The sequence below is a fragment of the Heterocephalus glaber genome, unplaced genomic scaffold, assembly GCF_053883595.1.
Source record: "Heterocephalus glaber isolate CG9 unplaced genomic scaffold, H.glaber_assembly_v1.0 deba00001497, whole genome shotgun sequence".
Taxonomy (NCBI): Eukaryota; Metazoa; Chordata; class Mammalia; order Rodentia; family Bathyergidae; genus Heterocephalus; species Heterocephalus glaber.
Genome location: NW_028258320.1, coordinates 39,608,014 through 39,635,330, shown reverse-complemented (window position 1 = coordinate 39,635,330; position 27,317 = coordinate 39,608,014).

Here is a 27,317-nt window from a genome sequence, read left to right as displayed (position 1 = left end):
TATACCAGATTTCCCAGGATGCCTACCACATTCTGATTTAATGTTTATTCAATAATAAACTTGTTTATCTGCTACATCAGTGAAGAAGTTGTTTGGGTTAGAAGAAAATTTTGTTTTGAATTATATTTTCCCAACAATGGGTACTCTAGATTAATGTCATCTCAAACTGTGTTCTCTAGAAGTTCTTCACCAAGTGTTGGGGGAAAGAAGAAGACAGATGGGGGTCCTAAGGGAGTGATCTCTAAACCCTCCACCTGAGTCTAACAGAGAATTTTTTCTTCTGTATGTTTTATATGTTGATGTTCTAGGAAATTTTTGCTAACATCAAGATTTCCCTGGTAAAGAATAATAATGTTTCTAAGTCACTTATCTAGTTCATTCCATATATTATCATTATCTATTTTTCCCAGTGATGTCCATTCTTGAGGACAAATACTTTGTCTATGTGTCAACTGCTAGCTTTCTCACAATGTAGAAAAGCCTCTAAAACATAATTCATTGCATAATCAAATGTGCTGAATTATTGAATAATTACAGATTGTACAGTATGTGCCAAAAGAGGAGCAAAGAATGGTACATGAGTTTATCAGAGGTTGTCCTGGATATACACATTTTATTTGTGTCTGTGGCCTCCTGTGGTGCCTGTGGTCCAAAGAATGTGTGTGCAGAGGAATAGAGTGTGGTAGCAGCAACATGGGGGTGCATAAAGAAGATATACTATGTAGAGGATAGAGCACAGTCTTTCAGACTGTTTAGATTCAAATGTCTCTAATTAACTGCCTGTGTCACCCTAAACAAGAGTTTTAATCTCACTGAAACTCAATTTTTTTACCTGTAAAATATGAATAGTTGTTACTTAACTCTAATACCATATAAACACCTAAGCAAGAGAGGCAGTGCCCTGTGTCTCATACTTTAGAGGAAACTACTGATCACAAAAACAATACATACATTTTTTTGGAAAACATATCGACACTTCCTTTACTGGGAGATCCTATGCTCAGCCTGGGCACAATATGACCATAATCCTAAGTACTTTCAGCTATGTGATTGGAATCAGTCCTGTCCCAGGAAAATTCTGGGTCACATCTTATGTTGAAACAAAAGGCCAGAAAAACATATTTGAAGTCCCTAGAACAGTAGCTTATTCATTGTTAGCTATTGTCTTCATTATCCTTGAAGCCAGTAGTTCTCTCCCCATTGCACTTAGACATCTGATCTTGATAGATCTGTTGAAAAGTCAAATTTCTATATCTTCACAGATAAGGACAAGAACTTGACCTCCAGTGACCTCCTCCAAGCCAGAGGCACCACAGTGGACCCCCCAAAATAGCTCATTCATATCCATGACCCTTTATATCATCTCTCTAACTTTAATATATTGAAATTAAGTAAAGAAGTGACTGAAGATCCAACTGATTATGAGGTGTGATGGAAATATATGGTGAGTATTTAAAAGTATAACATTAAAAGACACATTGCCATTAATCCCTCTAAAAATACTCCCCCTTGCTTTGAACACACTTATCCTAACATTCTTGACACTTTCTGAAACAGTTCTGGAAGTCTTTCATTGAGGGTCTTTAGTTGTACTCTCATAGCTACCTCAATGTCCTGAAATGTTGGCCTTCCATGGTCATTTTGACTTTGGGGAAAAATCAGAAGTCACATAGCTCCAGATCCAGTGAATAAGATAGAGGACACACTATAATGTTTTTACCAGCCTGCTTTTCTGTTGGATGATACTGGGAAGCAACATTCACTATATTTTCTATCACAACTTGTAAGGACACTAAGAAGAACTTTCCAGAATTGCTTGCAAAAGTGACAAGAAAAATGAGATAAATGTTTTTGAGTGAAGGAGAGTATTTTGCGGGGGATTATTGACAATGTCTTTCGCTGCAATAAATATTTTTGAAATTTGAATACTTACTATATATTTCAATCACACTTTGTCTTTTTTTCTTGAGGTAAGTAAATCTATCATAATTGAATTAAACAATACATCAGCATTTTACTTCTTTATTAAGACCAGGGCCCCTGGGATTTCTACATTTAAGGACTGTCAATGATCTTTGGTAATTCCTACATAATAAAAATACATCCAAATAATTGCGACAGGAAATAAATTCCAATTTTAAGACAAAATTTAAATTATATAAACTTTCTATATTCTGAAAAATTCTCAAATTGTTTTATGAAGGTTGAGAACAATAGAACTATGTATACTGAGAAATACATATACTCAAATTTTTAAATTTTATATGGTATAAATTATATCCTGTGTTGTTTCTTGAAAATCAGTAATGTTGTTGACGTCTGTAATAATGTTGTAGTAATGTTGTTGACGTCTGTTGTCAGTCTCATTCTTGGTGCCTGGTGAGGTAAAGGTGATTTCTTCTATGTCAATCCCACAGTATTTATCTATACTCCAGATATGCAATAACCTTGTTACAAATGCCATTGTATTAACAGCAAATTGATCTTGGTCTGGTTTAATTTTCTTTATCTCAACATGTTCTGATCTAATACAGGATATGGCAATAATTCTAGCCATTTCTTAAGATGAAGAAGGGTCATGATGATATAATAATGGCTCTCCCAAACTATGATTAGTTTGGATTGATTGCTACCAAACAAAGCACCTGGTTAGAAGAAAGGTAGAAGAATAAGTTTGGTTGACACCCTAGAAGCATCATGTAACTGTAATATCCTTTTCTGGCCATTCTATGTTCTATGCTCTGCTGATAATTTCCTTCAGAGTGAATCTAATTCCCCTGTCCATTGCCAATAATTTATGAGAAACAGGTTTACTTCATAATTACTATTGTAATTACCCAATGACTATTCAAAGAAGGCTCAGGGATGATTAGTTTAACTATTTTGTCCTGTTTCAAAAAACCAATATAATGTAATTCCAAAACAGAAAGCATTTACAGCTATGACCTTCTGACTAGTTAAAATCTTTATTTATTAATTGAAAGAAGTATGTTATCAATCAAAGCATACTCAGCATCTTAATATGCACTTACACATCACTTAAACATTATCAGCAGCATCTTAAACGTACACTTTTAGAAGTCTCATTTTACCTTAATTCAGAGTGTGAAAATCTCCCCACAAGAGAGATGTGTGTGATGTCTCCCCACAGGAAACATTTAGAATTGTTTGCTTTGTCCTAAACCAGGGATATGTGTACAATGGCATGTCCTGAATGGAAAAAAATGAAATATGAGTCAATATTTATTTTTCCTTAGCTTCATACCAATGGCTTGCATTCCCAGATGCCACTAGTGTTTAAAAAGCTGATTCTTCAGATGAAAATGAGCTTCTCCTACTTTTCATGAGTTCTGAAAGCTGATCCCACCTGTGTCAGACACCCTCTATTACTGGAGTACTGTCATGCTATTTCCTTGTTCTCCCAAGGTGTCATAAGAAGTTGCCTTAGTACATCATAGGAAAATCTTTTGATTCTAGGGATGAGCAGACATGTAGTCCAGCTATGCCACTATTGGTTCTGATCCTTAGTTACCAGATAAGGAGGTAAGAAGGGTAGAGTATAGGAGCTATGATCAAAAAATTCAATGAATGTTAGTTTTAAAAAATGTATTACAGTAAAAGACACATTGCCATTAATCCTCATGAAAATATTTCCCCTCATTTCAAACACACTTATCCCATTATTCTTGCCTTTTTCTGAAGCAGTTCTGCAAATGCTTTTCATGAGTATCTTTAGTTGCTCTGCTGTAGTTGCATTGGTGTCCTGAGTCAATTCAAAATATTTACTTTGACTTTGGGGAAAAGCCAGAAGTCATATGATGCCAGATACAGTGAACAAGGTAGATGAGGACACACTATGTTTTTACCAGCCTGCCTTTCCATTTGATGGCACTGGACAGCAGCATTCACTGTATTTTTTATCACATCTCATAAAGACACTCACAAAAGAGGACTTCTAGAACTGTTTCAGAAAGTGGCAAGAATGATGATATGGATAAATGTTGTTGAAGTATTTGTGAGACAGTTTGATGGCAATATGTCTTTACTATAATTTTTTAAATTTAAACTCTCAAAGCACTACATGTAATAAGAGCCAGCATTCACTACGAGCTGTGTGCCATGCCCAAGTTTAATCTTCATTGATGTTGCCTCATAAGCAACACCATAAGATTATTCTTATTATAAATCCATCCTTCTGGGACTTCTGGGAGATGGCAGAATGGTGAGCAGCAGAGAAACAACCTCTGCAACACTTGGAATACTGACAATGGAAAATGGCAACGTGAGGAAAAAAGGAGGGAAATGGGTCCCTTGGACCCAGCAAAGATCTGAACCAAGAAATAGAGTTTAAGAAGAGAATGAAGAAAAGGATCACAACTTAGAGGAGGGAGATGGCAGTTGGTACTTTCTCCCTGCACCCTAGCTGGAGGGGTGGGAGGGGTGTCACATACCTGCACAGGCATGGCGACTACTGGTGACCTCAGAGGCCTCCACTGAGAAATGCACCAGTGGAAAGGAGCAGTGGATGCTATCTACTGGAGTAACTGGTGAATTATTTACGGTCAGACACCCCCCAGGAGAGGACAATTGGCTAGTAGCCATTTTGGAAAGGGGCAACAGAAGTCAGAACTTAGAACAGCTCTATCTAGCAGCTCCAAATGTTCAGGTGAGGCACAACCAAGCTCAAGTTGGCAGATGATCAGGGAGCCAAGCTCAAGCCCACAGGAGTCATTCTTAGTATTGTGGGCTGAAAAACTCAGGTCCCAACCTCACAGCCAGAAAGAAGAAGCAGCCTGAACTTCAGTGGAACTAAAGTACCAGGCTTACTCGGATTATGTATCACCACCATAATTGTACTGCTGGCTGGCTGGGATCAATCAACGCACAGATCTGGGCCCCGTCTCCCCACTCTCAACCAGTGACAACAGAGACACATTCTGAAGTTGACATTTTTCCTGCTTTTCTTTCTTTCTTTGCTTTTTTGTTTATTTTAGATTTGGTTATAGTGAAATCCTGTTCACTATACTGAAATGTAGCAAATTAATAATTACCAGAGTATGTCATCTTCAAGGGTATGTTTGACGCTACTTTAGTTGACACAATTGTTCTAATCAGTTGTTCTTCCTTGTATGTCAAGACTGAGATTGCCTGAGGGTCATAAACAATGCCAAAGAACAAAGGGCTAGGCCAAATGAGCAGCAACTTCTCATCCCCAGTAAATTGAAGAGGTAGGATCTTGCAACAGACTCAAAACCCAAAAGCCAGCTACAGCTAAAGATATCTTTGAGAAGCAGTCATTCCCCAAGAGTTTTTGATACTAGCAATAAAAATATCTACCATAAACATTTATAAGCATCAATGCAAGAATTAAACTGAAAAACTTAAAATAGAAAATGAGAAGAAATGGAAGGAAGATGCAACTCCAGACTTCCAGATTTCCAAAGGCAAACCCGGGGGTTAGTGAGATATAACAATTCAAAACCTACCCATCTGGACTCTCTGAAGTAGTATAGGTGGAAGTCATAAAGCAAATGAATGGGGCTATAGAAAAAAACCAAATCAAAAATAATTTCTCAGATAAATTCAGAGACAATGGCTGTAATGATGAGCATGATTAGTGAACATTAGAGAAAATGCAGATTAAAAAAATAGGGGAGCCTAGGAAAATGATGTAAACCATGAATACCTCAAAGAACTAGGACTACAGGTCTCATTTGACCCAGGTATTCCCCTACTGGGTATTTTCCCAAAAGAATTAAAAGAATCATATCATAGTGATAAACGTGCACCCATGTTTATAGCGGCACAGTTTGTGATAGCTAAAGCTTGGAAACAGCTCAAGTGCCCATCAACTGGAAACTGGATAAAGAAGATGTGTTTTTTTTATAAAATGGAGTACTACTCAGCCATAAAGAATGAGAAACTAGAGACATTTTTAGCTAAATGGATGCATATTGAGGCCATAATCTTAAGTGAAATAAACAGGACACACATGTATAAGTACCAAACAGTCTCTCTAGTGTGAGAAACTGAAAGTGTAAATAAGGATTAAAATGATTAAAATGAATAATTGATAATTTGAAATAGGAAGAAAATGTCCAAAGGGATAGGGGAAGTGGGAGGGGAAGGGGAAAGGAAAGACATGAAAGGAAAAATTGTGAGGAAAGGAAAAAATGGATACAAAGTCTTTGTAAATAATGAAGGGTAGACGGGGGGGGGGGGGGAGAAGCACAGGGATTGGGAAAGAAATAAGAAACAAGATACATCAGGTACAGGTATAAGCACCCAATGATAAATGTAAATGTATTGTATATCTAAAATGTACCAATAAAGGAATTTAAGCAAAGAAAAATCTTGCTAAAAATAAATAAATCCATCCTTTAATGAGGACAAGAAAGCACACAGAATTAAACTGCTGTTCCAGATCCCACAATCAGTCAGTACAGCTAAGACAGAAACCCAGATGATCTGCCTCTCCACGTGAACTTTTGAACACTACATTCTGTGTCTGTAATGTTTCCTTCTAGGAATGCCAACTTGAATGCTTTAAAAATATATATGCTCTGCTGTATTTTTAGATATTGAAATTATTTCATTCTACTTCTTGTATCACCAGCAAGCAGGTATTTGCTGCTTGCTCTGCCAGTCCTCCCTCTGCCCTTCTAACTCTCCATCTTGGTCCATTCCTGCTCACTGATTGCATCTGTGTTTGGAATCTCTATCCTTAGATAATTTGTAAACACAGATTCATGAGAATTTAGCAACATCTCAGGCTACTATCTGAAGAAACCTATTTGCTACCAGAAAACTACTGTAATCTAAATGTCTGAAGACCTCCCAAGAACATTTTATTTGGAGAATAAGCTTCATGTCTAGATCTGAAAAAATCCACTAACACTTGAGTGAGCTTTTTTCCCTACAGTTCAACTATTTGGAACTGCTTTGCAGCCTAAACTGCTTCTTACCCCAGGCAAAAGCAAGATTAGTCAAGCAGCTAATTATGCAGATTTCTCTATTAGATTTCTTCAGCCTAACAGATTCTGAAAGCACTTGTCTATCCACTGTAGAGAAAACACTGATTTCCATGGTTAGGCACCCACTGGGCAGGAATTTCAGATCAGGCCCCACTGTGTTACATGTGGAATTGAATAATAATGCTGGCTACAGTGGCTATTGCTAAATTCTAATCCAAAGCTCTCTGTTGCTGTTTTATTATAGCCTTGCATTTATTTAATCTTCCTCCTTACTCACAGGCCCACCAGCAGTATGAGAGTATGCCAGTAAGAAAATAGAATATTCATGGGATTAATTGTCTTCCTTGCCACTTGCTGGTGTAAAAAGTTGGGCCAGTAAAGCATTTGTGTGGGTTGAAATGGTTTTGTGCATAATTATAAATCAGAAACAAGCCTAGAGTGTTTCTTTCCAATGTTAAGAAACACATTTTAAAATCTCAGTAGGTGTTTTATAACTAATGGGCACATATTTGAAAACCATTTTGCACTCAAAAGTTAAATTGTGTAAGGAAAAGGATAACATTTGAATAAAGAACAAAAAAATAAAAGTCCAGCAACATAGCCAAATTCATTGTGAATGTACCTTTCACTTGTCATCTGAATCCCCACTTCCTAAGCCTGGGTTGTAGCCCCACATCTGCTAGTTTTATTGTTTGATGGAATCACCTTGTGTCTGATTTTAACATATGCTTAGAAAAATGAGGGAGTTGACACAATTCAAAAGGCATCACTCATCTAAAAATAGGGGTTTGGGATCCATAAAGATCTCCGTCTGAATCTTGGCTTCCCTACATATTAATTATGTAGCTCTCATGAAACATAAGCCCTTTAACCTCAGTGTTGTCATCTGTGAAATGGGCACTAATTATTATTATAATTAGAGAACATTGCAAGGAATTCACATAAAAGTCTCATACAAAGTTTCTCACTAGTATCTCCTTTTCCCAGGAGATACTCAGCAATTTCTGTAAACATTTTTAGTTGCCATCTTTGGGGGAAGGTAAGCATCTATTCAGTAGAAGTAGGGGATGCTGCTTGACATTGTCAGCCTCTACAACAAAATGTCAGTCTTACAGGTTAGAAATGCCTGGATACAACATCTGGCTCACTGTAACCTCTCACTGGAGCATGAAAACATTTTCTGTGAGTATATTTTCCTCTTGGAAAAAAAAGGGGGATGTTCTTCCTCTGTGCTCTTCTCTGATCAGATCAGAAAGGGTTAGGGCCTTGGACGAGGCTTGTTTTTTTATACTCAAATCCTACAGACCCCAACGTAATATTTACCGCATATTTCAAGTGCAAATTCAGCCAAATAACATCATAAGACTCCAGAATTTTCCACTGTTTTATCAACGCAATCAGAAAGGATTCCAACCTTAATTAATTTACATTAAAATTCCTCCCCTTTCCAAATTTATAATGTACTGTAGGTCAACCATAAATAATTTACTCCAAAAAGTCCTGTGTAGTAATTACTCCTTTCCAATCCAATGCACTAAATTAGATTATAATTATTAGTCACACTTGCAGCTTTTATTTAGACTCCAACTCCAGCCAACACAAAGCAAATGTTTGGAATGTTTCTAACCACTTTCTCTTTAACTTGACAGGTTTTCTCTTTTTTAACATTCAATAGATATCCTTATATAAAAGTTCAGTTTATTTGAAATCATGAAAATTAAAGGAATAAACAACCTAAAAAAATCAACCCACATGGGTCTATATTCCCCATTGACTTGGCAGCCAGGAGAAAGCCATGTAATATGAAGTGCTGTAAGAGGTCAACTGGCCTAGACTACCTCTCCAATGGGCCTGCAAGGCCATCTGAAAGTTTCATGTGTTTCCTTGTATTATTATCCTTCCAGCCCATCAGAGCTTAACTTCAAGGAAGGAGCACAACATTGATAAGACGAATGAACTTTGAGGCTAGATTTCATGGATCCATCTACCAGAGCAGCTCATTTACTCACAGCAGGGCCTTAAGAAGGTCTGTTGTTAGGGATCTGAAAATTGCATTTTATCATAATACTATCATCATCACAGAGTTGTGGTGAGAGTGAAATAAAAGTGTCTTGGACCTAGGTAGATATTAATGAATATTGGCCATTATTATGTCATTTACAGTGCAAGAACTATGTCTGTTCTGTTCACCACTGTAGATTTAGTCCCCAGCACATCTTTGTTTGCAGAAATTATGGGCTCAATACACAGTTGTTAAATGATTAAATGGATACAATAACCAGTTGAGTCACTCTGTTCAATTTATTCAACCCTTCTGAACTACATTAACCTACATGGGGAAAAAGATATTATGAAAATTAAATGGTATTGTGTTTTTGTCAATGCCAAATATAAAGCATTTTTGGTAAACATTAGTTTTTATTATCACTAAAATTACCAACATTATTAACTGTGTGTGCCTTGAATAAATCTCTTCATTACAAGATTTGGTTTCCTTAGAAATAAATAAAGACAGTGATTCACTTTCTAAGGTGAAAGTGGAGAATTTGTTTTTAGGAAGTGCTGAGTGTGTGGCAGGCAGATGTGAAGAAGGAAGAAAAGGGCAAAGCGTGTTCAAAATGAGTGATCATAATAATGAGCCAAGAAGGGGAAAGACATGACTGAGCATTTAGAAGGGTCAATGTATAAGAGAAAGGCTGGGGTGGGTTCTTCTCTTCTCTGCTGGATCAGAAGTGTCTGAGGAAGCAAGGGGACAGGCTGATGGTCAGAGTACAGTGCTTGAAATGAGTTTCTCGAAGGGGTGCAGATAGCCATTGTCAATTTTCCTATAGCTCTTTATAAATATTAATATATAAAAAATTTACTATTGAATATTTTGAAGCCCTCCCTTTTTTTAAAAGAGATTGCTAAGGGCTCAGGAAGAGAATTTCAACAATAAGTGAAAATATTTCCCACATGTGCTTACTTGTCATCCTCTCATGTGGAACCAATGCTGTTTTGTTGTCATTTAGTCAATAAATACTGAGGGCCTACTATGAAACAGGTATTATTTTATATTCTTGGAATATAACATTGTAATAACTGTCAAGTGAATATTTAATTTTAAGTGAATATTTAATTTTCATGAACCAAAGATCTCTACCACTGTGAAGCTTATATCCTAATGGAAAGACAGATAATGGAAATCAAATATAATTTAATTATATTATACAGAAAGTATAAGGGCTATGGAAAAGGCAAAGTACAGGAGGCAAAGGAAGTTCAGGAGTATCTGTGGGTCTGGCCAGGTAAGCTTCTGTAAGGTGAGCTTTAAATAGTGTTTGAAAGAATCCAATTCTGTGCCCTCTTGAGGAATGGCCTTCCTTGTGCCATTAATGTGTCTGAGTGCCTGATTATTCAAGGTGTCCTTCTACATGTCTGTTTGAGTGGCACAGATCATCACCATGTGCTTCTATATGTCTAAACAACATTTTCTCTCCATCAGGGCAATACAATTACCATCATGAAAAAGCTGCTCTATTATTGAGGAAAAAAAAACTTTATGCAAACCCCGTCACTGCTAAAAGGTCACATTGTCTAATTTTTCAGGATGAAGTGAGCCTTCCAATGGCCAGTTCTCCCTTTCAGGCTCCTGGGACAGAACCATGTACATCTGGAAGTACAATACTGATGCCAGAAATACCAGCGGGGTAATGATGATTCACTTCCCTTCTGACAGCTCCTGGGATGGCATTGGACCAGATAGTGATAGCACCAGATAGCACTCAGTTGCTAGAGTGCTCTACTGTGTGAAAGTTTACCCTGAAGGATGAGAGCTGGGTCTGTTCTCTCCCAACTATGTCAGCCATCAAGTAGACCTGAACCAGTTGGTCATTATCCCAGGACTTCCTCTGAGCATTGGCAGGAATAAATGCAGGCAATTCAATGAGGCAATTCACCTGAAGTGGCTGTGAGCAGCTGCTAATACTTTAATGGAACATGAAGTTCAACAAAGGAATAGAGGATCTGAAGTAAGAAGTGACAAGCATCAGTGCCAGAAATACTCCCTAATCCATTACCTGGCATCATAAATGGATACCTTGTTTGATGGCTATTCAACTGGATACCAGAAAGATATCAATTAGAAGCCTCCAAGAAAAGATTCTCTGGCCACAGCCATGGAAATGAAGAAATTGAATTATTAAAGAAATGTTTATGTAGATTATTTGTAAATATTTAGAAAAAAAATCTGTAAAAATTACATGTACCTGAGTCATTGTGACACAGTACATGATCACAGATCAAAGGTCTATCCATTCAATTAATTTAATCAAGAAAAACAACCTAACTACATATGTCAAGTCCCTAAAGAATTCATCATGCTTGCCCAGTGGATAACTAAGACAAGTGTTTAAGTACTTTAAACTAGAACTTTTTTTGGTATATCCTTTTATTGGTACATTTTAGGTGTACAATATAATGACATTCATCATTGGAGATATGCACCTTTACATACTCTCTTGGTTCTTCTTTCTTCCCCCTTCCCCTGCCCTCCCTTCAACCCTTCCATTCCTCCCTATTTACAAAGACTTTGTTTCCTTTTTTTAATTTTCTCATATTAATTCCATTCTTCTTTCCTTTCCCCTACCCCTCCCACTTCCCCTTCCCCTTTGCCCCTTTTCTTCTCATTTCACATTATCCATTATACCCTTTAGCCCTTATTTACACTTTCAGATTTAAACTAGATCTTAAATATTTATACAATTGTTTTAATCCTCTGCTTTTCAGTCTCACTATGGCTAGAGAGATTGTTCTTAATTTGGGTGGACTTTTCACTCACTATTTTCTCTGTATTCTTCAAAAACAAGCCCTAAAATTAAATCAATTAAAAATTCAATAATAGAATTATTTTGGAATATTTGCAAGGGGAAAGAGGAACCCTGCTAAACTGCTGGTGGGAGTGTAGACTGATACAAGCACTGTGGAAATCAGTATGGAGATACCTCAAAGAACTAGGACTGGAAATCCCATTTGACCCCGCTATTCCACTGCTGGGGATCTTCCCCAAAGAATTAAAAGAATCATACCACAGTGATATATGTGCACCCATGTTCATAGCAGCGCAGTTTGCAATAGCTAAAACTTGGAAACAGCCCAAATGCCCATCAACTGGAGACTGGATAAAGAAAATGTGGTTTTTTTATAAAGTGGAGTACTACTCAGCCATAAAAAATGAGAAATTAGAGACATTTATAGCTAAGTGGATGCACATTGAGGCAATACTCTTAAGTGAAATAAATAGGACACAGATGTGTAAATACCTAATAGTTTCTCTGGTGTGAGAAACTGAAAGTGTAAATAAGGACTAAATGTATAATAGGTCATGTGAAATAGGAAGAAAAGGGGCAAAGGGGAAAGAAGTGGGAGGGCTAAGGGAAAGGATAGAAGGGAATGGGATTAATATGAGAAAATGGAAAAATAGGAACAAAATTTTTGTAAATAGGGAGGGCTGGAGGGGTTGAAGGGAGGGCTGGGCAAGGGTGAAAAATAAGAACCAAGAGAGACTATGTAAAGGTGCAAATTTCCAATGATGAATGTCATTATATTGTATACCTAAAATGTACCAATGATTAGAATGAATAATCGATAATGTAAAATAGGAAGAAAAGGTCCAAAGGGGTAGGGGTAGTGGGAGGCACAGGGGAAAGGAAAGAAGGGAAAGGAAAAAATGATGAGAAATGGAAAAAATGGAAATAAAGTCTTTGTAAATAGGGAAGGGTGGAGGGTGTGAAGGGAGGGCTGGGAATGGGGAAAAAATAAGAACCAAGATGCATTATATAAAGGTACAATTCCCAATGAGAAATGTAATTGTGTTGTATACCTACAATGTACCAATAAAAGAATTTAATACAAAAAAAAAGTATAGCCTCAATGTACATTTATTTAGCAATAAATGTCTCTAGTTTCTCATTTTTTATGGCTGAATAGTACTCCATTTCATAGAAAAACCCCACATTTTCTTTATCCAGTCTCCAGTTGATGTGCAACTGGGCTACTTCCAAGTTTTAGCTATTACAAATTGTGCTGCTATGAACATGGGTGCATATATATCATTGTGGTATGATATTTTTTAATCTATGGGAAAGATACCCAGCAGGGGAATAGCTGGGTCAAATGGGACTTCTAGTCCTACTTCTTAGGGCTATCTCTAAGAAGTACTAATAATACTAATTTCCATACTAATTTCCATAGTGGTTGCACCAATATACACTCCCACCAGCAGCAGAGCAGTATTTCTTCTTCCCCACAGCTCCACCAGCATTTGTTATTGGTTGATTTCATGATAGCAGCCATTCTTTCTGTGGTGAGGAGAAATCTAAGTGTTGTTTTCCTTTTCATCTCTCAAAAGACCAGTGATGTTGAATACTTTTTCATATGTTTATTTTCTACTTCTACTTCTTTGTCTGAGAAAGGTCTGTTCATTTCAGATGTCCAGTTGGTTTAGGTCTTTAAATTTGGGAGGTCTGATTTTTTAAAGTTCTTAATAGATTCTGGATAGTAGACCTTTGCCTGAGGAACAGCAGGTGAAAATTTTTTCCCACTTTGTGGGCTGTCTCTTTGCAATGTTGGTGGTTTCTCTTGCTGTGCAGAAGCTTTTTAATAGGAAGAGATCCCACTTGATGATTGTTTATGTTAGTTCACAGGCAACAGAGGTTTTGTTCATAAAATCTTTTCCTACACCCTACACCAATGTCTTCAAGGGTTCTATATAATCTCTGTTCCAGCTGGTTCAGTGTTTCTGTTTTAATATTTAGATCTTTAATCCATTTTAATTTTAGTTAAGTGCATGCTGAGAGATATAGGTCTAGTTTTAATCTTTGGCAAATTGAAACCCAATTTTTATAGCACCATTTATTAAAGAAGCTATCTTTCTTTGCCAGTTTCATGCTGTTTTTATTACAATATCTTTGTAGTATAGTTTCAAGTTGGGGGTTGTGATAACCTCTGCCATGTCTCTGTTGCCTAAAATTGCTTTTGGTATTCTAGGTCTCTTCTTGTTCCAAATGAAATTTTGGATTATTTTCTCAAGGTGTGTGAACTATGCTGCTGGAATTTTAATTGGGATTGCATTGAATCTATGTAACAGTTTTGGAATTATGGTCATTTTCACTATGTTGATCCTTCCTACCCAGGAGCAAGGGATGTCTTTCCATTTTCTGATATCCTCTTCAATCTCTCTTTTCAAAGTGCTATAATTTTCAGAGAAGAGGTCTTTGATTTCTTTCGTTAGGTTGATTCCTAGGTATTTCAATTTTTGGATACCATTGTGAAAGGAATTGTCTGTCCTATTTCTCTCTCAGTGAGTCTGTTGTTCATGTAGCAGAAAGCTATTGATTTTTGTGCATTGACCTTCTATCCAGCTACTTGACTGAATTTGGTTATTAAGTCTAGAAGACTTTTCGTGGAGTTCGTGGGGTCTTCTATATAGAGTATCATATCATCTGCAAATAATGACAATTTGACTTCTTCATTTCCTATCTTTATTGCTTTTATTTCTTTCTCTTACCTAATTGCTGTGGCTAATGTTTCCAAAACTATATTGAACAGGAGTGGTGATAGTGGACATTCTTGTCTGGTTCCTGATTTTAGTGTGAAGGATTTTAGTTTTTGACCATTTAGTATGATATTGCCTGTTGGTTTTTCATAGATGACTTTTATTAGGTTGAGGTAAAGACCATCTATTCCAATTTTTTGTAGAGTTTTTATCATAATGTGTGTTGGATTTTTGTCAAATGCTTTTTCTGCATCTACTGATCATATGATATTTTATCTTTGACTCTATTGATATAGTGTATTACAATTATATATTTATGCATGTTGAATCATCCCTGCATCCCTGAGATGAATCCCACTTGGTCAGGGTATATTATCTTCTCCATTCTATCTGCCCGTATCTTATTAAGGATTTATGCATCTATGTTCATTAGTGAGATTGGCCTATAGTTCTATTTTTTGGTTGGGTCTTTCTCTGCATTGGGAATCAAGGTGATACTTGCTTCCAGGAATAAATTCAGGAGTATTGCTTCCCTTTAAATTTCAATGAAGTGTTTTAACAGTAGTGGCAGTAGTTCTTCTCTAAATGTCTTGTAGAATTCATCAGTGAAGCCATCAGGACCCAGGCTTTTCTTAGTTGGTCAATGTATAATTATGTTTTCAATTTCATTGGTTGATTTTAGGTTGTTTAGAATTTTTAGGTCTTCTTCATTCAACTTTGGTAATTCATACATATCTAGGCATCTGTTCGTTTCTTCTTTGTTTTCCATCTTATTGGAGTATAGTTATTTGAAATAGTATCACTGATCCTCTGGATTTCTGCTGGGTCTGTTGTAATTTCTCCATTTTCATTAATAAGAGCTTGGATTTGGCCTTTTCTTTCATTTTTTTTGATAAGGTTGGCTAAGGATTTGTCGATTTTTTTATTCTTTCCAAGAACCAACTCTTGGCTTCATTGATTTTTTTATATCATTCTCCTAGTCTCCATTGCATTGATTTCTGCCCTGAGTGCTATAATTTCCTCCCTTGTATGAGCTTTGGGTTTTTCCTGCTCTTCTTTTTCTAGAAGCTTTAGGTTCAACATCAGGTTCTGTAACTGAGCTTGCTGTGTTTTCCTAATGTAAGTATTCACTGGTATGAATTTCCCTTGTAAGACTGCTTTCATTGTGTCCCATAGATTCTGATATGTTGTACTGTCATTGTAATTTAATTGTAGGAACTGTCTGATTTCTTCAATTTCCTGTGTGACCCATTGGTTATTCAGAAGTGTGTTGTTCATTTTCCATATGCTCATGAAATTCTTGCAGTTTCTTTTGATATTGATCTCCAGTTTCATCACACTATGGTCTGATAATGTAGAGGGGATAACTTCCATTCATTTGCCCTTACTTAAACATGTTCTATGAGTGAGTATTCTCTTTTAGAGAAGGACACATGTGCAAGCAAAAAGAATGTGTGTTCTGATTTTGTGGGGTGGAACACTCTGTAAACATCTGTTAAGTTATTTGTTCAAGAGTTTGATTGAGTTCTAGTAATTCATTGCTTATTTTTTTTGTCTAGTTGATATATTTGTGACAGTGAGATATTGAGGTCCCCCACTAATATTGTATTAGTGCTTATTTGATTTTTCATGTCCATTAGTATTTGTTTTATATAGTTGATTGCACTAGTGTTTGGTGCATATATGTTTATGATTGTCATCTCTTCCTCTTGGATCGTTCCCTTTACAAGAATGTAGCATCTTTCTTTGTCTCTCTTAATCAGTGTTGGTTTGAAATCCACTTGATCTGCAAAGAGGATAGCTACTCCTGCTTTTTTTGAGGTTCCTGTCACATGGAGCACTGTTTTCCACCCTTTAACTTTCAGTCTATGAATTTGTTTTTGAATTAGGTGTGTTTCTTGTATGCCACATATTGTTGGATCTTGCTTCTTGACCCATTCTGCCATTCTATTTCTTTAGATTGGTGAATTGAGACCATTAACATTGATGGTTATAACTGATTCATATTCACTTATCCTTGTCATGACGTTTTCTTTTTGTTGGATTCTCCCCCTTGCCATTTAATTTCTTATCTTGCCTGATGGATTCATTCTGCAGGGCTTCCTTGGGTTGTGATCCTCATGGTCTTTTCCTAGGATATTGTTTAAAGTTTTCTATAGTGCTGGTATGGTATTCATGAAGTTCCTAAGGTGCTCTTTGTGGTGACAGTATCTTATTTCTCCATCAACTTTGAAAGATAGTTTTGCAGGGTACATCAATCTGGGTTTGTGGTTGTTTTCCATTAAGGCTGGAAATATGTCACTCCACATTCTTCTTCCCTTGTTGGTTTGTATTGAGAAGTCTGCTGTGATTTTGATGGGCTTTCCATTTTATGTTATTTGTTTCTTTTCTCTAACTGCTTGTAGAATTTTGTTCTTCTGTTGGGTTTCTGGAATCTTAACTATTATATGCATGTGTGTTGATTTTTTTTTTTTATCAAGGCTACTTGAAGTCCTATATGCCTCACTTATATGTATGTCAAGTTCTTTTCCTCTGCTTGGGAAATTTTCTCCCATCACATCTGTGAATAGTTTTTTTCATGTTGTCCACACTCTCTCCTGTTTCTTCATTGACTCTGATCAGTCTTTTTTTTTTAATCTTCTTTGCATCATCTAGTAGCTGCTGGATTGATTTCTCATGGCCTCTTACTATTTTTAAGAAATTTTTCTTTTTCTGGTCACTAATTGCCATCCTATCTTCCATATCTGAAATTCTGTCCTCACATTGGTTCATTCTGCTGCATAAACTTTCAGTCCAGTTTTTAATCTCCTGGAAATCTGTTTGCATCTGTTTTATGGATTTCATTCGTTTCCTATGTTGGAATTCCATCATGTTCCTCAACTCCACTATTTTTTTTTTATCTGTGTCCTCTCTAGATTTATTAATCATGTCTTGCACTATGGGCACAATCTCTATTGATATTTGAGAAATCATTACTGATTTCATCTTTTCCAGATCCTCTTTTGTTGCCAGTTCAGGGAGTCCAGGTGGTTGAGTATCAGATTGTTCCATCTTGTTGCCCTTTATGGTTGCTTTAGGTGACCTGGAAGTCTGGTTTTGAGACTTTTTAATCTGTCCTCTCATTTCAATGTGTGTGGGGGTGGGGGGGTGCTGCTGGTGCCCACTTGGCTCTCCTCCTCCTCACTGGGTGATCTCTGCTCCTTGGCACTAGGGGTGGTGGTACAGCTGTGGGAAAGTCTCAGGTGCTGAGTGCTAGGGACCTCTGCTCCCCTTTGCTTGGTGCACTGTTATGGTGGCCTGAAAGGAATTTTAGCTTTTTGAGTCTTTTAAAGAGAATAATAAAATGACTTTTTCTTTCAGTTGAACTATTCTTTTTTTTTTTTTTTTTTTTTTTTTTAGTACCGGGAATCAAACTCAGGACCTTGCACTTGGGAGACAGGTGTAGCTCCACTGAGCTAAATATCCATCCCCAGTTGAAGTATTCTTTTAAATTAGTGCAGAAACAGAGTTTTTAAAAGAAACTGGAGTTTTAAAAGAAAATGGAATAATATCTATATTTGTCAGTTTTGTATTACTACAATAAAATACCTGAGGCAGCTAACTTTATAAAGTGTTGGAGGCTGAAAGTCCCCGTGGCATAACAGTCACTCCTTGTCTATATCGTTTCATGACAGGAACAACAACGGTGTCTGTACATGTGAGCAAGCAATTGATTACATCTTGAATGAGGAGGAGTAAGAGGCAGACAGACAACCAGACATACAGAGGTCTCACAATTCCCTTCAAGGGGAAATAACCAGTGACCTAAGGAACTGGCACTGTGTCCCACCTCTTAAAGATCCACAACACCTCTTTTACATGTGGACTTTTGGGACACTCAACTTTCAAACCATAACAATAAGCAAATTGGCACTTTCCTTTTTTTCAGTGGTACTGAATTAACATTCCCCAGGCTAGGCTCAGAAATAATCTAATCTAGTAGTTCTTACCTTCCTCTGGGTCAGGGACCCCTTTGAGAATCTAGCAGACAGGATGGGATCCCCCAAAATGTCCATGTATATATAATTTCAAGTATTTTATGAATTTGGGGGGGCTACAGAATCTATACATAAAAATATAGTGATCATAGTAAAGCTCTCATTTTACCTTATTTTACTCTTGATACTGAGGATTGAACCCAGGTCCTTGTACATGCAATTGACCCCTGGACTATGACCCTGGCCTTCCTCCTTTTTTTGAATAAAACATCTGTGGCTCACGAAATGGAAAAAATATTCAGTGTAAATCAAGCAATTACAAAGGAAATGTAAGATTCTGCATCTACTAATTCCCAGAATCTGTATACTTCCTACTATGCCTCATTATCTCTGAGAAGAAATGGAAAAATCATGGCCTCATAATCCTCTCACTTTCTCTCAAACTTTACTCAAGTCAAGAAACACATAGGACAATATTCGCCATCATGACATACCATGTGACAGACAGTTAATGTATGAGAGGAAAAAAAAGAGCTTTATTGAGTAATTTCCATTTCTTGGAGTTTACAAAATCTTCAACATATTGAAGGCTCTGAGTGGTCCTAAACTAAACAAACTGTATTTCATACTGATTAACATAATGTTTTTCAAAATTATTTAAACATGGAACAATCTTCCCAGGTATGCTGATTAATTATAATCTTTTTCCTGTTGTTTTGCTTGTTTGTTGGTTGGTTTGTGGTATTGTAGATTGAACATAGGACTTTTGACTGAGCTATGTTGAGCTACATCCCCAGTCCTCGCCTTTTTATATAGGTTATAGGGACACTAGCTGGGAAAAGACTAAATTGTACACTGGCCCATTTTCATTGCCCTCATCATTCTTTCTAGACTCTTAAGCTTTTGACAATAGTGTTGGTATATAAGTGTAGACAAACATGGATCACATTTTAGAAGGGAAAGGAAAAAATATGAGAAAAGGAAAAAATGGAAACAAAGCCTTTGTAAATAGGGAGGGGTAGAGGGGTTGAGGGGAAGGCAGGGGAATGGGGAAAAAAGAAGAATCAAAATGTAACATGTAAAGGTACAAGTTCCCAATGATGAATGTAACTGTATTGTATACCTGAAATGTACCGATAAACTTAATGAAAAAAAGAAAAAAATTAAAATCTTAGGGCTCAGATGTGGTATCAGCAAACATCTTGGGAAACCATCCCCAACTCTCCCCCCACCACCACCGACCTGGGATAGATATGACCCCACTTCAGCAGCTGTTTTAGTTATTTACCGCTGCATAACAAACCATCACAAAATTGAATGGCTAAAAAAACATTATTTCCTGGGGTTCTGTAGGTTGACTAGATTCAGTTGGGCAGAAATTTCTTAATATTTGTCACACTCCAGCAATTAGATTGCAGCTGGGGCAGGAGTCACTTCAAGATCTGACTGTTAGAGGTTCAAAATTAAGCACTTAGTTGATTGAAAATTGGTGTTCCTTCTCAGTTAAAGCTCAAGTACCTAGATGCAATTTCTCCAACTGACTTGGGTTTCTCATAAGATGGTGGCTGAGATCTGAGGAAGAATGTCCCAAGGGCCAGAATTCCAAAAACTCCAGCTACAAGTTACAAAATTTAGGACTCTCAGAATATCACTTCCACTACATTTTACTGGTCAAGCAAATTACTCAGACAACATGGATCTAAGGGGAAGGAAATTAAAATACACCTCTTAATGAAGAAATAGCAAAGAACCTGTAGCATTTTATTTTATACCTACCAAAACAATTGTTAGTTTGTATTATAATGTCTGTTTATTTGAACATGTCTCCTATCATATTACAGTCTCAAGGAGAGGGAGAAGGGTAGGATTAGTGTCTTTTTCCTGTATCTTAATAGAGTCAATCAATGTTTATTAAATAAACGTGTGAATGAGTGTAAGAGAATGAGAGTTTAAGGAAGTATGTGAGTGAATAAAGATGAGCTACATATAATTCCCAATACATGTTATATAAATAGCTATTGCACTGTATTATGGAGGGAATACAGAGAAGAAAAATTTGTATGTGTTTAGTACCCACACATTTTTTTCCAAATATGTGTGATGTTCCATTATTTACATTAGAGGAGGTAATATCCATGGATTATAATATGAATTGAGTACTAGACATGGAACCAGAGATTTCTCAGGAGATAAATGAACAGGGTCTTGACTTTACAGGGCTTAGAAATTAGCAAAGGAATCAGATTTTTGGTAGAAAGGTGTGGCTCATGTAATAGACTAAATAATGGCTCCCAAAATATGCCCATGTCCTAATCCTGAGCAGTTATTAATATTACATATTATGGGCAAAATATGTGCTTAAGGATCTTGAAAGGAGGAATGTTACAGAAAGTTCCAGGAGTTCCACAAACTTCTAGAAAGTTCCAGAAATTTTCTGGGAAAAAAAGTTCCAGAAAGATTGAGTTGTTATATTCATAATACCTGTGTAAAATACATAAAATGTTTTCACAACACTACTGTTTCAAATTATGACTGTAAAGAAGCTTCAGTTCTTTTTGGTAGATATTTCAGTGGCCCCCAAGAAAGGAAACTCAGTAAGTGGGTTGACACTTAAGCTGCTTAATCACTTTCTCTTTAACTTCTGCCAAAAAGGAAAAAAAGAAAAGAAAGAAAGAAAGAAAGAAAGGAAAGAAAAGAAGGAAGGAAGGAAAGAAAGAAAAGAAAGAAAGAAAGAAAGAAAGAAAGAAAGAAAGAAAGAAAGAAAGAAAGAAAAAGAAAGAAAGAAAGAAAGAAAAGAGTCTCTTCCTTTGCCCAGAAAATGTTCTACATTTTGCAGGTTGATATAAATTCAGGTTAAATAGAAAGAAAGAAAATTCAAAGGACCATTATTGTTCATTGGCCAAATTCTTTCCTCATTTGGAGAAACTATTAAAATTAAATATTAAAATAAATCCTGAAGTATCCTTATATTATTCAAAGTCAATTTTTTATACTCTCAACTTTTAGAAAGATGACTCTCAAAACACTGAGGACATTTGTCTCTTCCTAGACATTTGTCTAGGAAGTACTGGGAGTAATCAAAATCACTTTAAGCCAAAGAGATAATATTGTTCTGAGGTAAGTGTCCTAAAATGATTCAAATGATTTACTGTGCCTTAGTTCCTATATCCTAACACCAAGTTAAAATAAAGAAATGACATAAAATAGAGGCATCTATCTATATACACAGGGTATGTGTGCCTGGGTTTGAATACAATATGTATTGTGCTACCACACCATCTTACCATCTTTGCTACAGCCAATAATTCAACAATAGCTTTATGCCAGCCAAGGGGACAATAAATGGTAGATTTTGGCATGTTTTATACTGCATTAGTGCATTGCTTCAGCCAGATAATGATCCTTACTTCCCGGCCTACTTTTTTTATTATTGAATATAAATTTATAGCCAACCTCTTTTTCTGAGGGCCTAGAGCAGCTCCTGTGGCCCACACAGTATTTTGTACCTCACAACTAAATGACGGGTACAGAATTATCTTCAGAATTTGAAAAAGTCCATTTAACTTTGTTCAGAATTAACAAATTTCTCTTTTCTGTGAAGTGAATTTTTGTTATTTCTTCCTACCTCTTTCTTAACTCATTTCTGCACTAATTTGTTGTTGAAAATCTGTTTTCCTTATTAGACTGAAAAATCACAAGAGAGTAGGAATAAGGCCAGTTTTGATCATAAAAAATAGCATGCTGGATCAGATTAGCAGTCCATTCAAAAATACATCTGTGGTCTGATAGCCTATCACAACCCTTTTATTTCATGTCTCCCATACAGCAGGTATAATGATTGGTAGAATTATGCTAGCAATAGCATGCAGTCATATTTAGGAGAAGGTAGCTTTTAGGTGGAACAGGGAGGATGACTGGAAATCTGAAGATGATACAAAGAAAGGAAGAAACAAACCCAAGTAGGCAGTAAGAAAAAAACCACTGAGTCCAGAAAATGCAGGATCTTCTCAGTAAAATCTAGTAGAGACTCCATTTTGCAGACTGTTTAGACTCTATGTGGAGGGCAGGAGTGGTGTTGTGGGGGTTAAGCATATCAGAACAAAGAGAGAGGAGTGGGGCTTAATTCAGATGCACATAGTATCCTTCATGAAAATGACCTGTAGAAGACCAGATATTCACAACCTGGTTATACCTTTTTTAAAGTTTTGATTACCTGCAATGGCTCCCTTCAGCAACAATGTTTCATCATAACTCCAGGCACCCCAATACAACTACCAGTCATATCATTATTAATTTTCTTTTCTGTGTTTTCTAACTCATTAATATTTCACAAACACTAGATGCCTCAGATGAACTGTGGAATGCTTCTATTTTTATTTGCATTTCTATGCTTTCACTGTGGATTGAGCATAGAGCCTCTGGTCTTATACATTACAAATGTCTCATTTAATTCTCACAAGTCAGATACTTACTTAGATATTAGTATCATTCCTACTTTAGAGATATGAAAAGTAAAGTACATCCCTCAAAATCAGAGATTGATTCAAATTTAGGTGGGTCCAATTATGACACTGAACCTTTAACCACTATACAATAGTGACTCTAGGTTTTGTTGGTTGGTTGGTTGGTTGTTTTTCTGAAGTACTGAGGATTGAACTCAGGACTTTCTCACTGAGCTACCTTCTTCTTCTTCTTCTTCTTCTTCTTCTTCTTCTTCTTCTTCTTCTTCTTCTTCTTCTTCTTCTTCTTCTTTCTTCTTCTTCTTCCTCTTCTTCCTCTTCTTCCTCTTCTTTTTCTTCTCCTCATCCTCCTTCTTTTTCCTCTTTTACCCCTCCTCCTCTTCCTCTTCCTCCTCTTCCTCTTCTCCTTTTTTCTCTCTCTCTCTCTCTCTCTCTCTCTCTCTCTCTCTCTCTCTCTCTCTCTTTCTCTCTCTCCATGGCCTCACTAAGTTATCAGTTAGCCCAGGATGGTGATATCCTTCTGCCTTGGCCTCCCAGAGTGTTGTGATTACAGGTGTGCAACACCAAATGCACCCCCATATTTGTTCTCTTGATGGGTTCATCCCATCAAAATATAATGTGTTGTTATTGGTTTTCAGTCTCCTTATAATTACCTCCACACATGACTGAGATTTATTGGACTATATAAATAGAAAAAATCTAACTTCAAATAAACTGTTTCATTCTGTCTATACACAAAGGACATCACATTGGCTCTGCTCATTACTTTGACAAATATTATTTTTCAGTCCGGGATATTTTCCAACTGTGAAATGCTGCCTTTATTTTTTCCAAGCCAAATAATAGCTTGCTTCCAACAAAAATAGAATGACAGAATTGTGTTTGCTTCTGGTTTTTATTTTTCCAGATTATATCAGAAAAAACAGAAAAACAATGTTCTTAGAGAATATTAGGCATCAGTGCTAGATAATACATTTCTGAACAGTAATGAAAACATAGTCCTGGTTAAAAAAGAGAGAGAGAGATTTATCCATGCCTTATATATGAAAACCAGCTATCTATAAAATGTTATAACTGGCTTGTACATAATATCGTGTTTAATGTATTCTCTCAGTCACTGAAACTATAGTAAAATCCAACCCTGAAGTAATCCTGGAGTATAGTAAAATCCTGAAGTAAAAGTTTTACTTTTGGAAGCAAAATGTTCTTTATTAAGATAATGCTCTCAGCTGAAAAAGAGGATGCTACTCAATTTGAATCATAATACAAAACTCACAAGCTTAGTTTGTAAAAAGCAATAAATTTGCCAAAAGATAGCTTTGTAAATCAAGAATCTGAAATGCCAAGGATAGTCTCAGGATCAGGTGGCAAAACATACAGGGGCCTGAACTTAGCTTATAGCTTGAGTTCACATTAGGTCTCATAATAGAGAAGTAGATATTCATATGGAGAAAAAAGAATGGTGGATTCCCTGGATAAATTCTTCTGAGAAAATAATAATTTGCTGTTACACAACTGTCTGGAGCAAGACACCCATAGGAAATAGTAATGAACTGTTGATACAGTTGTGCCAGCAATAGCATGATGGTAGAGGGATGAGAAACAAGACTTTCCAATGCTTTGACCAAATATGGTTCTGGCTAATAAGCTGCGGTGCACTCGCCTGAAAGCTGGAATCACAAAGCCCAGTATCTAGTCAAATGTAAAAAAAGTGCAGTAGACATGTTCATTCTTTTTTATAAAAATTCTTTTATTGGTACATTTTAAGTATACAATATATTTACATTTATCATTGGGTGGTTGTACCTGTACATGATACATCTTTGTTCTTATTTTTTTTCCCCATTACCTGTGTTCCCTTCACCCCCTCCACCCTTCCCTACTTACATAGATTTCATTTCCATTTTTTTCTTTTCTCATAATTTTTCCTTTCCCTTCTTTCCTGTCCCCTTCCCCTTCCACCACCCCTACACCTTTGGACCTTTTAATATTTCAAATTATCAATTATTCATTTTAATCATTTTAATCCTTTTTTATACTTTCAGTTTCTCATACTAGAGAAACCATTTGGTATTTACACAAGACATGTTCATTCTTAAATAAAACAAATATTCACTAGAACACATATCCTCACCAACCAGTTTAGTTAAACATGGCTGTCTCATTTTTACAACCATAGTTAGCCCCAATTCTCCCCATATCTCTTTATTTCATCTTGTGCTTTCCTGTGCCTCTTGCTTTGTTTGAGGATAGTTCATTGTTGTTTTCAGACTTCTTGAATTAAGTGCTTAGTTCAATTATTTTCAATATTTCTTGTTTCTGAATATACGATTTTACATCAATAAAGTTTCACCCCAAATACCCTTTTAGCTGTACTCTTATTTGAGCTGTCTTCTCATTCCTAGCCATGCTAAATATTTCATAGCCTTCATAAAGCTTTCTTCTTTAACCCATTAAGTATTTAGGATTGTGTCCCTCAGTTTCCAATTGTTTTGGGGAGAGAGAGAAGTTATTACTTTGAATATTTTATTTCTGACTTGTTATAATGTGGTTTTAAAACATGGTTAGTAAAATAGTCCTCAGAATTTGTTGAGAATTCCTTTGTTACCCAGAATGTGATCAATTTTAAAAGTGATTCATGATTTCTTGAAAAGAATGTGAATGTTCTGTATGTTTATGTTCAGACTTATTAAATAAATCTCATTAATTATGTCTATAAAAGCACTGTTATTATGTAAACTGTCTTAGTTATCTTTTCTCATTTCTGAGACAAAATACCTGATACCCACAGTTAAAGGGGAAAGGGTTTATTTAGCTCAGTTTGAAGAGGTTTCAGTCCATAGTTGGCTGGCTCCAAGGCAGAGTGGCACATGGCAGAGAAGCAACGAAGAGGAGAAACAGTTCATGGCACCCACACAGTAGCAAAAGCAACAAGAGGACTTGACAGCACCTTTCTGCCCCTTTTACCTTATCCAGACTACCAGGGTTATGGCGATGCCAAACTAATCAGTGGACTGATTTACTAATCACACACCCTTGATCTCAGCACTACACACTCTAGATTCAGTCACCTCTAAAAGCCCACCTATCACTGCATGAGGCTTTGGGGTGACACCTAAACACAAACCATAACATAAACTATGAAACGTTTTCTAGTGCTTTAGTCTCATCCTTCAAAAAGTTTTTATCATTCATATTATTTAGGTTGATCAGCATGCTTTAATATCTTTTTACCTGATCCTTGATTCTTTTCTGATTAGCTTTTTATTTTAAAACAATATCAAACTTACAGAAAAGCTGCAAATAAAGAACTTATAGAGACCTTTTATCCAGGTCACCTCAGTTGTTAAAAGGTAATTATTTTTGCTTGATATATATTTCTGAACACTTTAAGTATAATTTGCAGACACACTACCCCTCAATTTCTAAATACTTCACTGTGTGTTTTTTAAGAACAAGAGCATTTTTTTACAAAACTACACAATATTTAACAAAATCAGGATACTAAGTAGTGCAATAGTATTACCTAACCTACGGTTTGTATTCCAGTTTCACATATTTTCCCACTAATGTCCTTTAAACAAAATAATTTTTGGTTTAGAATCACACAATACACTTAATGGGTATGTTTTTAATTCAGAGAAGTAGAGGAGTTCTTCAGCCTTTTTTTTTTTCCTTTCTAAAGCCATAATAGTATGAATACAGGTCAGTTGTTTTATAGAACATGCTTCAATAAGGGCTTCATGTTGACTCATGATTACATTCAGGTTATCCATTTTGGAGCAATAATACTACAGAACTGATGTCCTGGTCTTTTCATTGCATGGTGTTTGGGCCCATGATGTTAAGTTGTCCATTACAAGTAATGTTAATGTTGATTGCATGGTTAAGGTGGTGTGTACCAGTATCCTCCACTGTAAAGTTACTGGGATTTTTTTTCTTTGCAATTATTAGATATTTTATAGGAAAATATTTGTGATTGAAAGGAGGATTAATAATTCATTCCTTAGCAAATTTTCACCTACTGGTTTTACCATCCTTTCATAATTCTTATCTAAATCACTTATTTCTCCAAATCACTTGTCCCTTTCTGTCTACATTTATTAGCCTTCTACTTGAAATAAGAGCTTATCTTTCTTGCCCTGTTCCAGACACCAAATGTCACATGATACAACACTGCAAACTCAGTGGCATAGAGCAACTATTTTATTATGCTTATACATATTTTTGGCACAGGAATCCAGAAACTAAAGAGTAGAGAAGAGCCTTCTCTACTCCACAAAGTTAAATGCTTTAAACAGGAAGACTCAGTGGATGGTTGTGCCTGGAACAAATGGTCTCTGCAAGGGCTGGACATGATGATCCTTCTTCA